This window comes from Balaenoptera acutorostrata, chromosome 2 (genome assembly GCF_949987535.1).
Source record: "Balaenoptera acutorostrata chromosome 2, mBalAcu1.1, whole genome shotgun sequence".
In the NCBI taxonomy this organism is placed as follows: domain Eukaryota; kingdom Metazoa; phylum Chordata; class Mammalia; order Artiodactyla; family Balaenopteridae; genus Balaenoptera; species Balaenoptera acutorostrata.
In genome coordinates this window covers 61131599-61144699 of record NC_080065.1, presented here as the reverse complement: position 1 = coordinate 61144699, position 13101 = coordinate 61131599, and the positions used below count along the sequence as shown (strand labels likewise).

The 13101-nt window shown below is 39.3% G+C and overlaps 1 protein-coding gene across 7 annotated transcripts in view; it reads right to left on the bottom strand.

Annotated features, from left to right (window-relative positions):
* Positions 1-13101, bottom strand: part of ARHGEF28 (Rho guanine nucleotide exchange factor 28) — a 307464-nt gene that overhangs the window by 256883 nt on the left and 37480 nt on the right. For 6 of the 7 annotated variants that reach the window (XM_057540604.1, XM_057540598.1, XM_057540597.1 and 3 more), the window contains one exon: positions 295-426. The exons of the other annotated variant lie outside the window; for it this stretch is intronic. The gene's annotated coding sequence lies outside the window, so the exon portion shown is untranslated. The remainder of the gene's footprint in view (positions 1-294; positions 427-13101) is intronic. 7 annotated transcript variants of the gene reach the window in all.

The following is a 13101-nucleotide window of genomic DNA, read 5'->3' as shown; positions in this document are numbered from 1 at the left end:
CCAACCTCTCCACTAGGTGCACACATCCCATCTGTACCCGGAAACCAGCTAGCAACTTAGACAAAAGGTTTATTGAACACCTTCAATGGGCTCAGCATTACACAAAGATGACCAGTAAATGGTCCAGCCCTCAAAGAGCTCACAGCTGAATGACAGAGACCTAAAGATTGGAAGAAAGTGAAGAGTGGGCTGCATGAGAACTCTGAGTAGGGCAGACAAGGAGACTCACGGCCCCCATCACCTTTCCCCTCTCCGCCCACCCACCTGCGTCCTCTGGGACAGGGTTCTGCTCACCAGGCCAAGCCTGGCTCTGGTCCCCAGGCCACAGCCAGCTGCAGGACTTTGGGGATGTCTCTTAAGAAGGCAGACAAATAGCAACCTGAATCGTGACTCTGAGTACAGTAACCCCCAGAGGTCACACTTGACCTGGAGGAAAAACATAAAGAATTCTATTTTAATTTACTTTTTGAAAAATCATTTAGCTCAAGTTTTACTAATAGTTCATATACATGAGGACACTGGCACCCTCCTAGGTCACAAGTCACATTCCATGAGTCATCCTGAGAGAAGACCGAAGGTCACATGAGTCCAAGGGGTTGACAGCAGAGCCCTCCTCGGCCCACATTTTCAACACTTTGTGCCCTGTGGCAGTTCATGTAGACCCACGTAAATGGGCTTATGGGTTATCATCATCAATTTGTAATGAAACTAACCTCACAAACTGGATGAGTGGCTTAAGGAGTCCAAGAAAGAAAGTTCAAATTAAAGATAATACTAACCACAAGAATGACAAAACTGAGACTCCCAATCCCAGTATCAACTGTTCATCAGCTACACTATGAAATAAAAATTATGACCAATCCAAGAGCACTGAGTAGAGCCCCTCAAGAGTCAAAATTATCAAGAAGGCATTTAAAATATGAACGTGGGGCTTCCCTGGTGGCGCAGTGGTTGAGAATCTGCCTGCTAATGCAGGGGACATGGGTTTGAGCCCTGGTCTGGGAAGATCCCACATGCCGCGGAGCAACTAGGCCCGTGAGCCACAACTACTGAGCCTGCGCGTCTGGAGCCTGTGCTCCGCAACAAGAGAGGCCGTGATAGTGAGAGGCCCACGCACCGCGATGAGGAGTGGCCCCGCTTGCCACAACTGGAGAAAGCCCTCGCACAGAAACGAAGACCCAACACAGCCATAAATAAATAAATAAACAAATACTTAAAAAAAAAAACTCAACTATAAGTAAACAAACCAATTTAAAAAAAAAAAAATATGAACGTATATACACCAGCACATGTACCATGACCCTCACACTAAATGTACACTGTGTCTCAAGACAGTAGCCATTTTTTTCAACTATGTTCACAGTCATGCCATACATAATTCCAATCCTTTACAAAATTTCGGTAAACTTGATAATAAAATTAGAAGATCCTTTTAAGATTTCTACCTAATAGCAAAAGAAATGAATGTATTCTATAGCAAATGCAGTGCTAAGAAAAAAGGCTGAAATCCACAAAGTAAAAAAAAAAAAAAACGAAAATGCTTTCCTTTATGAGCAAAACTTTCAAAACTTAGTATTTTAAGAAGCATGTTAGGACATATTAAGCTATGTGGGAGGCTTGCCATACACTTAGAAGAAAGTACAGATGGTATTAGATTTTTGTCTGATAAAATACACTAAAAAAAAAAACCACTTTTGGTGAGAATATGAAGACATTCTGAAGAGTGAATTACTTCTTTAATAAGTAATGATCTACAGGAAAACTGTTCGAGTACAACCACTGATAGGGTAGCTTCTCAGATAAGAAGTTTAAAAAGCACATACGCAAAATTCATTCACTGTGTCATTCATGGGTGAGATACTGCAAAGAAGAACTTGAAGCCAAAAGCACACAGTTCCACAGGATGTCAGTGTGGTTAACTTTATAGAAATAAGACCTTCAAACATGGTCAAATCTTTACAATTGCTGTAACAAGACGGGAAATGACCATAAAAATCTTTACCACATTAAGGTGTGTTGGTTATATCACAGCAAAGTACTTTAAAAAGTTGCCAAACATGTACTACCTAATTTTCTAACAAAAATAGAAGTGTTCCATATTTGCTGGGATTTCTGAGATGAAAACTGGCTGTTTATAGCAGATCTTTTAAAAATAGTTTTCAGGGCTTCCCTGGTGGCACAGTGGTTGAGAATCTGCCTGCCAATGCAGAGGACACGGGTTCGAGCCCTGGTCTGAGAAGATCCCACATGCCGCGGAGCGACTAGGCCCATAAGCCACAATTACTGAGCCTGCGCGTCTGGAGCCTGTGCTCCGCAACAAGAGAGGTCGTGACAGTGAGAGGCCAGTGCACCGCGATGAAGAGTGGCCCCCGCTTGCCACAACTAGAGAAAGAAGACCGCACAGAAACGAAGACCCAACACAGCCATAAATAAATAAATAAATAAATAAATATAGCTTTCAAATAAATACCCTATGCCTTCAAGAAAGGGGTGATATTTTAATAAGTGAAAAAGAAAATGCATCTCAAAAGAAACTCAGGTTACAGACAGTGTATACCACTGTAAAAACATTTTGAAAAAGTATTTGCACCTTTCCATTTTGTGATTTCGTTGCAAAAATTATTTAAAGTTTGCCACCTACAAAAGCCCTCATACATGCATGCTTTAAATTTTTGGAAAAAGCTTTCTAATCTATTTTTTTTAACCTTTCCAAATGTTTCATGGGTTTTATATTCTTTAAATGCAACAACTTCTGATTAATTTGCAGAAGGAATGATTGACATCATGGAAGATGGGAATTTATTAGCCACATTTAAACTCTTGTACAATTGTTGGATGGGGTTAAAATATAAATCCCTTTATGTACAAGTACAGCCAGCACTCACTTCTTCAATTAGAATCTATTTATCATAATATGGTATCTTTTTCAGCTATGACACTTCAAAATCAATTTCAAAGTAAACAGTACTTGGAACCAGACATTGAAGCTGAACTGAACACAGCATTAAAATTATTAAGCAAAGGTTTTCAAAGGAATGACACATTTTCATCATATTACTCTCACTGGCATGTTTTTTACAATTGTTTTCTCACTAGACTCTCACATATCAATGTTTTTAGTGAGTGCAAAAAGAGCTATTAATAAAAAAAAAAAATCTTACTATAATGTTTAATCCTTATAGCTTTGTAGGCTTCAGATATGTTTTAGAATATACACTGTTACAGTAATATGTTTTATTAATAAATACATTAAGGGATACATGTTAACATATTATACTTAAGGGTATATACACGTCAACATTTTGAAGCTCTGCTGTATAAAGTAAGCCTTTTCCCCTACTTATTAGGCTACTTTTCCCAATAGTTTTCCTCCAGGCTCAGCAGACAAAGGCACGACCAGTGGAGTGTGGGGTGATCACCAGAGCCTCTGGAGTTCTGTATTTATACAGTGAAAAGGCCCACATGACCTGAACTGGAGTGCAGAATCCAACCTCACACAGCTTTGTGAAGAATCCAGGTTCTCCACCCACGCCATCAAATGCCTGCCTCAAATTTGAATTATAATCATCTCAGGCAAAAGGCAAAACATCAAGGGCTAAACAACATACTGTTTGTATTTCACCTGATATTTAACAACTCATATTTTATTATTCCTGCCTACTCTACCTTTTACCACTTTCCAGTAAAGAAATTTAAGAGCCATTCTGAGCAGCAGTTATTTTTTTTCAGAGAAACTACTTTTCACTCCTTGAAAACATAAACTAAAAACTAAAGTCCTCCCAGTTCTCAACCTCTGTTCCAACACTTCTAAAACCCATATCAGGATTTCCTACTTAAATTGTAGAGAACATAGTTTGCTGCCAATATATTATATCCTCAAATAAAACTTCAAACCAAAATAGATATTAAAAACTATATTCTCACTTTCCTGTAATTAATTCCTCTTTTATAGCGAAGAGCAGTAAGTTCTGTGCTCACTTGCTGAGCTGCATGGCTAAATATGGCCATGCCTCCTTTTACATCAAGTTTAATGATAAAAAATTTGTGTTTGCTAAGCAAGTCACAGTTGCCTAAGTTCTTCACATGCTGTAGCTTTTCACTATATAAGTGAAGTAGCATGCGCTACACTCCACTTCCTAAAGCTTGAGTTCTCCACCTGCAATTTCAAAAATTGAGACTCAAGTCCTTTTTTATTGTACTGTATTTTTGAAAATGTTTATTGGGAAAGTAAAGAGCCAATACATTTCTAGTCTTGCTGGCAGACTCCATGGAATAATTTGGGGTCTTAGTACAGAGTTTCTAAGTTTGCTCCCAAAAGGGGAAAAAAAATCTTATGAAAAGATCATCAAGACATAAAAGATTCAATATTTTAGATATTTTATGAAGCATACATACTATTCCAATATCTCTGGTTGCTAGTTAACACTAAATAAAAATATTAGACTATTTTCAACAGGTGAAAAGAATATTTTAAATTTAAAACATAACATTTAACTAATACAGAAAAAAATCAGTTCTTTGAAGTTCTGGGTTTCTCATGTTTTTGCATCTAAATGAAATATTCTAAGACTGATTCAATATAAAACCCATGACTAATTTTGTCTTTCAACGCGCTAAAAGTCATTGGCGTGTATGCCTCTCATACAACTTATTAACAGATAATGCTCAAATATTTGTCCGTATTATAAATAACTCCATTTTGAAGGCTAATGGTGTGTCAGGCACTGCGTTGAGTATTTCACAAACGTCATCTCAGAGAATCCTCATGGTAGCATTGAGAAAAATGTGGAAGTCCTAGTTATCTAAATGTTCATTTACAAGTCCCTCCAGTTACAAGGTTAACTGAGGAGCAAGTTACCTAAACAAAAATACTTAAATGAACTGACCACTTACAGAATTACAAGCAAAAACCTCCGTTGTTCATTCTTCACCCCACCCAATGGTGGCATGTACTCTCTAGCCATTTTACCTTGAACATCAAAAAAAATTTTTTTGTAGTTGTTTGTTCAGGGCTTGGTACGGTTACCAGATATTATAGCTAAATACAAATCAACTCAAAATAAAACTGGAAATCTTTTTTAAGCATGAAATAAGGTTAAATAAAATTGAGAAAAGAATTTGAGTACTGGAGAGCTTCAAGTCATATACAAAACTATCAATGAGAATGTGACAGAGATCCATTAACAAGTAAGAAGAAATAATCATAATGAGATAAAGGCTTAAAGATAGTAACTTCAACATTAAAGGAATAACAGCACCTTCTCCCCACCCTAGGAGAAAATGGGAGACGTTCTTCGGTATTTCTAATAAAAATGACCCCCATAATAATGCTCTGAAAATCAAACGTGATGACATGGATGTCCTACTGTGCTATCAGTCATGTCCGAAGAAAAGTCACAACCTCCTCTAATTAATCTCTCACACACACGTGATTCACCTTATGTTCATTCTAAGAGTTAGCAGAGTTAAAAACTCAGCATGCATTAAATCCCACTGAACAAGGCTAGGCTGGTATTCGAGCAGCCACTCCAGAGCCTGTAATTCTAGCCGTGATGCTCTGCTGCCTTTCAGCCAAAGGAATAAACTTTAAATTTTAAAAATATGTTCATAAGTTTAATTTCATTTTCAAAAACTAGAACCCCAGGCAAATTTTTTCTCCACCCCTGTTACCTCTGAATTGTGGTCCCCACTTTAAGAAGCTTCACTTTAAAGGGCTTTCCTGATATTTGCTCTCTTCAGAGAGGAGGGCCTCCAGCACCCCTGTCTCCACTTCACAAGAGCAAAGAAAAGCTCAGCAAAGTTGTGCCACTTGGTTGAGGATGAGGCCAAGAGGCTAGACATGGCCGAGGCACGTGGATCCAACCTGTCTGAGCCCAGAGCCCATGCCCTCCTTGGCCTCAGCAGAGTCCTTCTGTAACATTACTATGGTCTGAAAGACAGCAATTTGCTGGGCTAAAAGGCTGCAAAAGCCTCACAGCTAGGAGTACAGACTCAAGAACAGGCTGCGTTTGAACACCAGTTATACCCTGTTCTAACTGTGTGACTTTGGGTCTGTTATTTACCTCCCTGGGCCAGTTTCCAATGTGTCAAGTAGAACTAGTAACAGTACCTACCCCCTAAGATTGTTGGGAAGATTAAGAGATTTGACAGAGAAGAAAAGAGAAAACACTTAACGGCCTATCATAAGCACTCAATAAATGCTAGCTGTAACTATTTTTATTATCATTGTACAGTAAACATACGCAAAGGATTTTTTAAAACATTTGAATCTTTATTTAATCATTTAGAACCTCTACATATTAGACTGATCAAAATGATTCAGGAGTAATTGGGGTGAAGATGGTCTAAAAGAGGCCTATCCAGCTCAGCCTCATCCTGGCAGCCCCAAGGAATCCTCAGGCATCAGGAATTCTGAAGAGCACTGTACCACATCAGTATAATACTGTCAAGCTCCAAAGAATTTTATTTGACTTTATAGAACCAAACATTCCCCCTACAGTTTGAAAATTCAAAGGGCAGAGAGCAATTACTATTGGGGTAATTCAATTGCTACCTCAGTTTGAAACCTTCTGCACTTAGAGGGAAATGTTGATTCACAGCTCCTTTGTGAACCTAGGAGTGTAGAATTTTAATTGTATTTCACAACTGTTATACTAACAGGAGGAGGAAAGAACAGTTAAATGGGAGGTAAGGCCAAGTCTAAGTAAAAACCTTCAATGGCAGCACAATGGATGGGCAAGAAGAAAGCATTTTAGAAATAAACCTACTGTTTAATACACAACGGTGTCTACAGACCTGCTTCAGACTGTAGTTATCTACCTGAGTTATGCAGGTCTAAGCAGCTTTAAGTGAAAGAGTAGAATTATTTGGTGAACTCAGTGTGGGGAGATGTCTGAAGATTAGAAAGCAAGCAACACAATAACCATTCAATGGGATCTCATTAATTCAAACTACTGGGGGTGGGGAGGAAGAAGGGGAGCCAGTCAGTCTGAAATAGTACAGCCTAAATTAGAGGACATTTGCAAAGTACAAAGAGGAGCGGGAGCTAGCTGCTAACACAATGTTCTGCCAAACCAGTCACACTTGCTGGTATTTCACAGGATGTATTTGCACACAAAGTGATTAAGCCCTTAAAAGCTTTCTATAAGTCAATTGAACATACGCATACCATCTCACTTATGCTATTAATCCGTTTAGTGTATCCTTCATAGTCAGTGCAAAGCTCAATCACTCAAGTATCTTGGGCAAGTTACATCCTATCAGGGCATCAATGTCCTCATCAGCAACAGATCTCTAAAGTTCCTCCATCATGTCAAAGTCAACTCACTGTCACTGTGTGCACAACACTATGCAGGTTGTCATGGGAGGGATATTAAAATATATAAAATATAAAATATATAAAATAGTGCCCCTATCATTGATGATAAAAATAGTGGCATCACCAAATCTTGGAAAGGATGTGGAGAAACTGAATCACTTATACATTGCTGGTGAAAATGCAAAATAATATAGTCACTCTGGAGAACAGCTGGGCAGTCTCTTAAAAACTAAACACACACTGCCACCAGCAATTCCACTAATGGGTATTTTCCCCCCCGAGAAATAAAAGTTTATGTTCACACAAAAACCTGGACACGATTGTTCATAGCCTTACTTATAACAGCCAAAAACTAGAATCAGCCCAGATGTCTTCAGGAGGTGAATGGTTAAACTCTGCCGTCTTTGTGCACACTTACATATGTACATACATAACTCAGCAAGATATACTACTCAGCAATTAAAAGGAGCAAACTATTTATTCAACATGGATCAATCTTCAGGAAATTATGCTGAGTGATGAGAGCCAGTCCCAAAAGGTTACAGACTATAATCCCACTTACATAATAATATTTTTTAAATGAGAAAAATTAATGGACAACAGATTAGTGGTTGTCAGGGGTGAGAAACAGTATTGGGAGAGGTGAGGAGGGAAGGCAGTCGTGACTATAAAAGGGCGACATGAGGGATCCTAGTGGTTTCAGAACTGTTCAGTATCTTGACTGTAGCGGTGAACGCATGAACCTACACACGTGACAAAAATGGTACAGAAATTTAAGATCACACGTACTAGTGAATATAAGTAAAACTGGAAAACCTGAATAAGATGGGTACATTGTATCACTGTCAATATTAATTGAGCTTATTATAACAGTTTTACAAAATGTTACCACTGGGTAGAGAATATAAAGTTTCTCTATACTGTTTCTTACATCTGAATGTGACTGTACAATTATCTCAATAAAATTGTCAATTTGAAAAGTCATGCTAAAACTTATGTATGCTAATCAATTTTCTCTCTGGTGGTGGCCATCCCCCCACCCCCGGCCCACATTTTCCAATAATATTGCCATTGCTTAAAATAGTTTTAGAATTTCTTTCTCAGCTTATGACATGTTTTGATTATCTTGTGTGGCAGCAAGACTTTATCCTTAGGAATAAATTTGAAACTTTAAAATGTCAAAAGAAATTCAGAACTGTGTTAGAGAAGAAACATGAGTGAACAAAGTAGGAAATACTATTTATGGGCAAAAACAAAGTAACTGCTAAGTCAAGAAACTGGTTCTCTTTTGTGGAGTCGTGGGCTCCACAATTTAAGGTTGTGGAGAATTTAAGGTTGTGAGATCCAAGATTAAAAAAATCACATACTTCTGTTTGAAAATCCCTTCTAGAGGCAATGCGAGGCCAAAGAAGTGTTTGAAGTGAGGCAATAACCTACCTAAGGTTGCCCTGCCATGAGGCTGACCCAAAGACTGCTGAACAGACCGGAGAGAGAAGAAAGTAGAGGCAGAGAGAGTAGCTGGGGGAATAGGTACATGGAAAATTCTCCTGATACGAAGAAGCATTTCTACAGAGGAGTTAACACATCTAACCGGCGGTGGCAGTCACCACCTCCCCCATGGCTTCCATCTGTATTTCAGGCAGCAAACTGTGGCTATGAGCCACCCTCCTCCACCCCCCTGTTCCCAGCTAGGCTTTATACAGTCGTTGTAGGAACAAAAAGGTACTCTCTGCCCACCACCCATAAAAATTAAGACATTCTTAAACCAGAAGAGCTAGACTAGGGCACCCAATTCTAGACTATAAAACTAGTGGACAAATGTGTAAAACCTGGAGAAATTCTAGAATGATGCTTCAATGTTTAGAAATATGACCTTAACAATGAAAAGAAATGAGGTTTAACCTTAGAAATATAGCTAGCCTCTAAATGTTTCATTTAGTTTGGCATATTTACTCAGAACTTCCTATATGCTTAGCACTCAGTTAAAAAAAAGTATAAATGTCTCCAAGTGTCTATCAGTCTATTTGAAAAGGGCATACCGATATGAAATAGGCAAATAAGCTAGAGGACAGACAACTAAATACCAAGGATAACATAAACATTCACTTACGCTACAAATATTTATTGAGTATCTATCATATCCTAGCCACTGAGGATGCAAGGATGAATTCTGTCCTAGAGGAAATGCCAGCCCAGTGAGAAAAAGGAAAACAATGGTAATTGTAAATGGTAAAATATGTGTGGGATTCTGTGAACACAGGGAAGCAGAAATACTCAAATCAGTCAGCAGGTGAGGTATCGGGCATGGTTCCCCAAGGAAATGAGGTTTAAGCTAAGTCTTAAAGAATACATACTACGGCTTTTAACTAGGGGCATTCCTACCCAGAAAGGCATTTGGAAATGAGGGCAGAGCATGTCTGGTTTCCTACCTGACTGGGTTGGTGGGGTAGGAGAAGAGCAGAAGAGGGAAGGGAGCTGCTACTGGCATTCAGCAACAGGAACCATGGGTACTGAGTGTCCTATAATACTGGATCAGCCCTGCACAAAGAACTGTCCCACCCCAAATGCCAACAGCGAGCCTTGCTGAAAATCACTGAGACAGATAATAGATGTTCACCAGGTAGACCATGAAATGGGAGGACATTTCAAGCAGAAGAAATAGGTACAACTACATGGAAGCATAAAAGAAGAGGTTATTCAGTAGCACCTCCAGGGCTACTGAAAGTATGTGTAGGGTAGCGGTGGGAGAGAAGGATGAAAACTTTTTCTGAGCCCCAAATGTTATGTCATCCTAAGTAACATGAACTTCAAGCCAGTGAGTGGCTTTAAGCAAGAGAGGGGTGTGATCCAAATTGTGTTTTAAAGAGATCACTGTGACACAGGTGGTAGATGGATTGGAAAGAGAGAGAGAGACCAAAGTCAGGGAAACCAGGTAAGAGAACACTGCTATTGTTCAGGTGAAAGACATTGAGAGCCTGATTCAAAGCAATGTAGTAGGGTGGGCAAATTTAAGAGATTAAAGAACAAAATGGAAAGGCCTTGATGCTTAACTAGATGTAGGGCATAAGGATCAGGAGGAATCTAGGGTGATTCCTTGGTTCCTGGTTTGGGAAATGAGATAGACAATGCCATTGACCAAGATGGGGAAAGTGAAAGGAAAAGCAGATGAATGACTCGGAGGAAAAAAATGAGTACTGGCCATAATGAGTTTGAGATGTGAGGACTGGTGTCCAAAACAGGTCAAAAGCAGGGATCTGGAGTTCAAGAAAGAGGTCTGGGCTGGAGAGAAAGAGTTTGATAATATAGAACAGTAGTTAAAGTCATTGGGAGTAAATGGGATGGATCAAGGAAGTGGATACACACAAATTCAAAAAGGGCTTAGAACAGAACCTTGGAGAACTCCAAGAGAAAGGTAGAGGAAGAGGGGCTCACAAAAGGCATTGAGAAATAGAGAAATAATCAGGGCTGACATTTACTGAGCACTATTTATTGTGCTAGACAATGTTCATCTAATCCTCACAACCCTATAGAGTACCTCCTGCTACTGTCCCCATTTTACAGATGGGAAAAGTGAGGCATAGAGAGGTTAAGCAGGTTGCCCAAAGGCACACAACTACTAAGTGGTAGAACCAGGATTCAAACCCAAGCAGTCTCGTTCCAGATCCCACACTCCCAACTATCTAACTATTGCTATGCTAGAAATTTAGAATGTGACAAAAGCCAAGAGAAATGAACAAGGCAGCAAACCCTGTGGGTAAATGATGCAAAGCAAGATAAGAACTGAGAAGGACCCACTGAAGCCATTATTTGAGAGGTTGCTGGCCTGCTTGGCCACAGCCATGTTGGAAGGAGCAGCCTAATGAGGGCAGTGGAGCAGTAACCAGGAGGTAAGGAGTGGAGAAAATCATGTTAAACAGTAAATGCTTTAAGAGTTTAGGAAAATGAGAGAACTTTGTGGCTGAAGTTGTCAGAAAAGACTCTTCTGGGAAGAGGGATCTTGACCTGTGTCTCAGAAAGGAGGAACACTGTGAGAACTGGTATTCAAATGTTTTCACTGGTGAAAGCCAAGTCAAAAACTATATTGTTACTGTGACTGAGATCCAGATATACCCCTGGGCTCCAGTGATCCGAACAAATGTGACCTACATATGCTAAGAATAATAACTACAAATTTCTATCACCTATACAATAAAGACGTGAAATTCAGCATTTGGGATTCAAGATTAAAACAGAAAAGAACTTTCCTACAGGATAAATATTAAAACAGTGCAATGAGTTAGAAATAAATATTCAGCTAACAAAATAAACACCAAATACATTGTCCTGAATATTACTAAGGGCACAGAGAAGTATAAGATCCTGCCCTCAAAACATTTATAGAGAGACAAGTCCAACCACATGAACAGTTCAGCAACAATTCAAGAGCTTAAATAATAATTTGATAATAATACATAATTGCTTAGAGCTCACGAGGGACTGCAGCGAGGTCAAGGAGAATGAGGACTCAGAAGGCGCCACGGTCTTTGGAAATTAGAAAGTTACTGGGTATCACTTTCAGGGCAATGGAGAGGAAAATGAAGGGGACTTTTGTTTTATTTCGGTCTTTTTGTTAGCGGGGACCTGTGCATGCTTACCAGGACAAGGGAAAGAAATGAGAATGCCGAAAGTGCTGGGGAGAACAGATCTTGGCACCTGGTGCCTAGTGGCCAAGGATGTTAAATGTCACATAACGGGGACAGTCCTGCATCCTGAAGAACTGTGCCATGTTCTTCTTTGAAATTTGAACAGATTTTAATTTTGCTTCTGATGGCTTAGGTGTGCCTTTTCCTCAAAAGAGAGGTTAGCCAACCTCAGGTCTCCTCCAGAAAGGGGATCCCTCATGGGAGAGTTCCTGTATTCGAGAAAGTCATACCAGTTCACTACATAATACTACCCTTGATGTGATCCCCCAGGAAATGAGCATATAATTTCTTTTCAGATCTACCATTAAAATTCCTAAATATTTTCATTTAAATTATAATTTAACTACCCAACTCATAAATTGTATATTAATATTGACTTTCAGTTAAAAATGAAAACAGAATACTAATCTTACTTCAATTTTTCAAAAAGAGAGTAAAAAGAATTTAGTTTCTAAATCTGCATATTTTCCATTGGAGTGAATGGTTCTGTTTCATGGCATGTAAGTTCCTTGTTGACAGTCCTCACCAAGAGAGACCAAAGAATAAGGCTCTGTCTTTGTATCAATCTGATCTTGGACAAGTGGGTGGCTCTTAAGATTGGATGTGCTCCAAAAACTGCAATGCCTGCTGTGAGGCAGGTAGAACTTGGGCCCTTTCCCTCTTACTATTTACTCAAGTCCCTTTTCAGATCATGTTTTCCATGGCTCTCGCATAACAGTGTGTTTCCTAAAGCAACACTGAGCTCATTATTCTTAAAAACTGTGCTATTACAAAGGAACTAGGAACTAAATGCTACACTTTGCAGAACCTGAAGCAGTAAATGCTACATCAAGGCAGATCTTCACATGCCATGAACTGAACTACTCTCTACCTGTTCTAGGAAAAAAATGCAATCTGAAAAACTAACATTTGCACCAACAGAATACACAGGTGTGGTATGTGCATGCCTGAGTGTTTGTGTCTCCCCCCACAAATTCAAATGTTGAAAAGCTCACCCCCAGGATAATGGCATTAGGAGACAGGGCCTTTGGGAGGTTCTTAGGTCATCAGGTTGGAGTCCCCATGAATGGAATTAGTACCCTTATAAAGATGACTCCACAG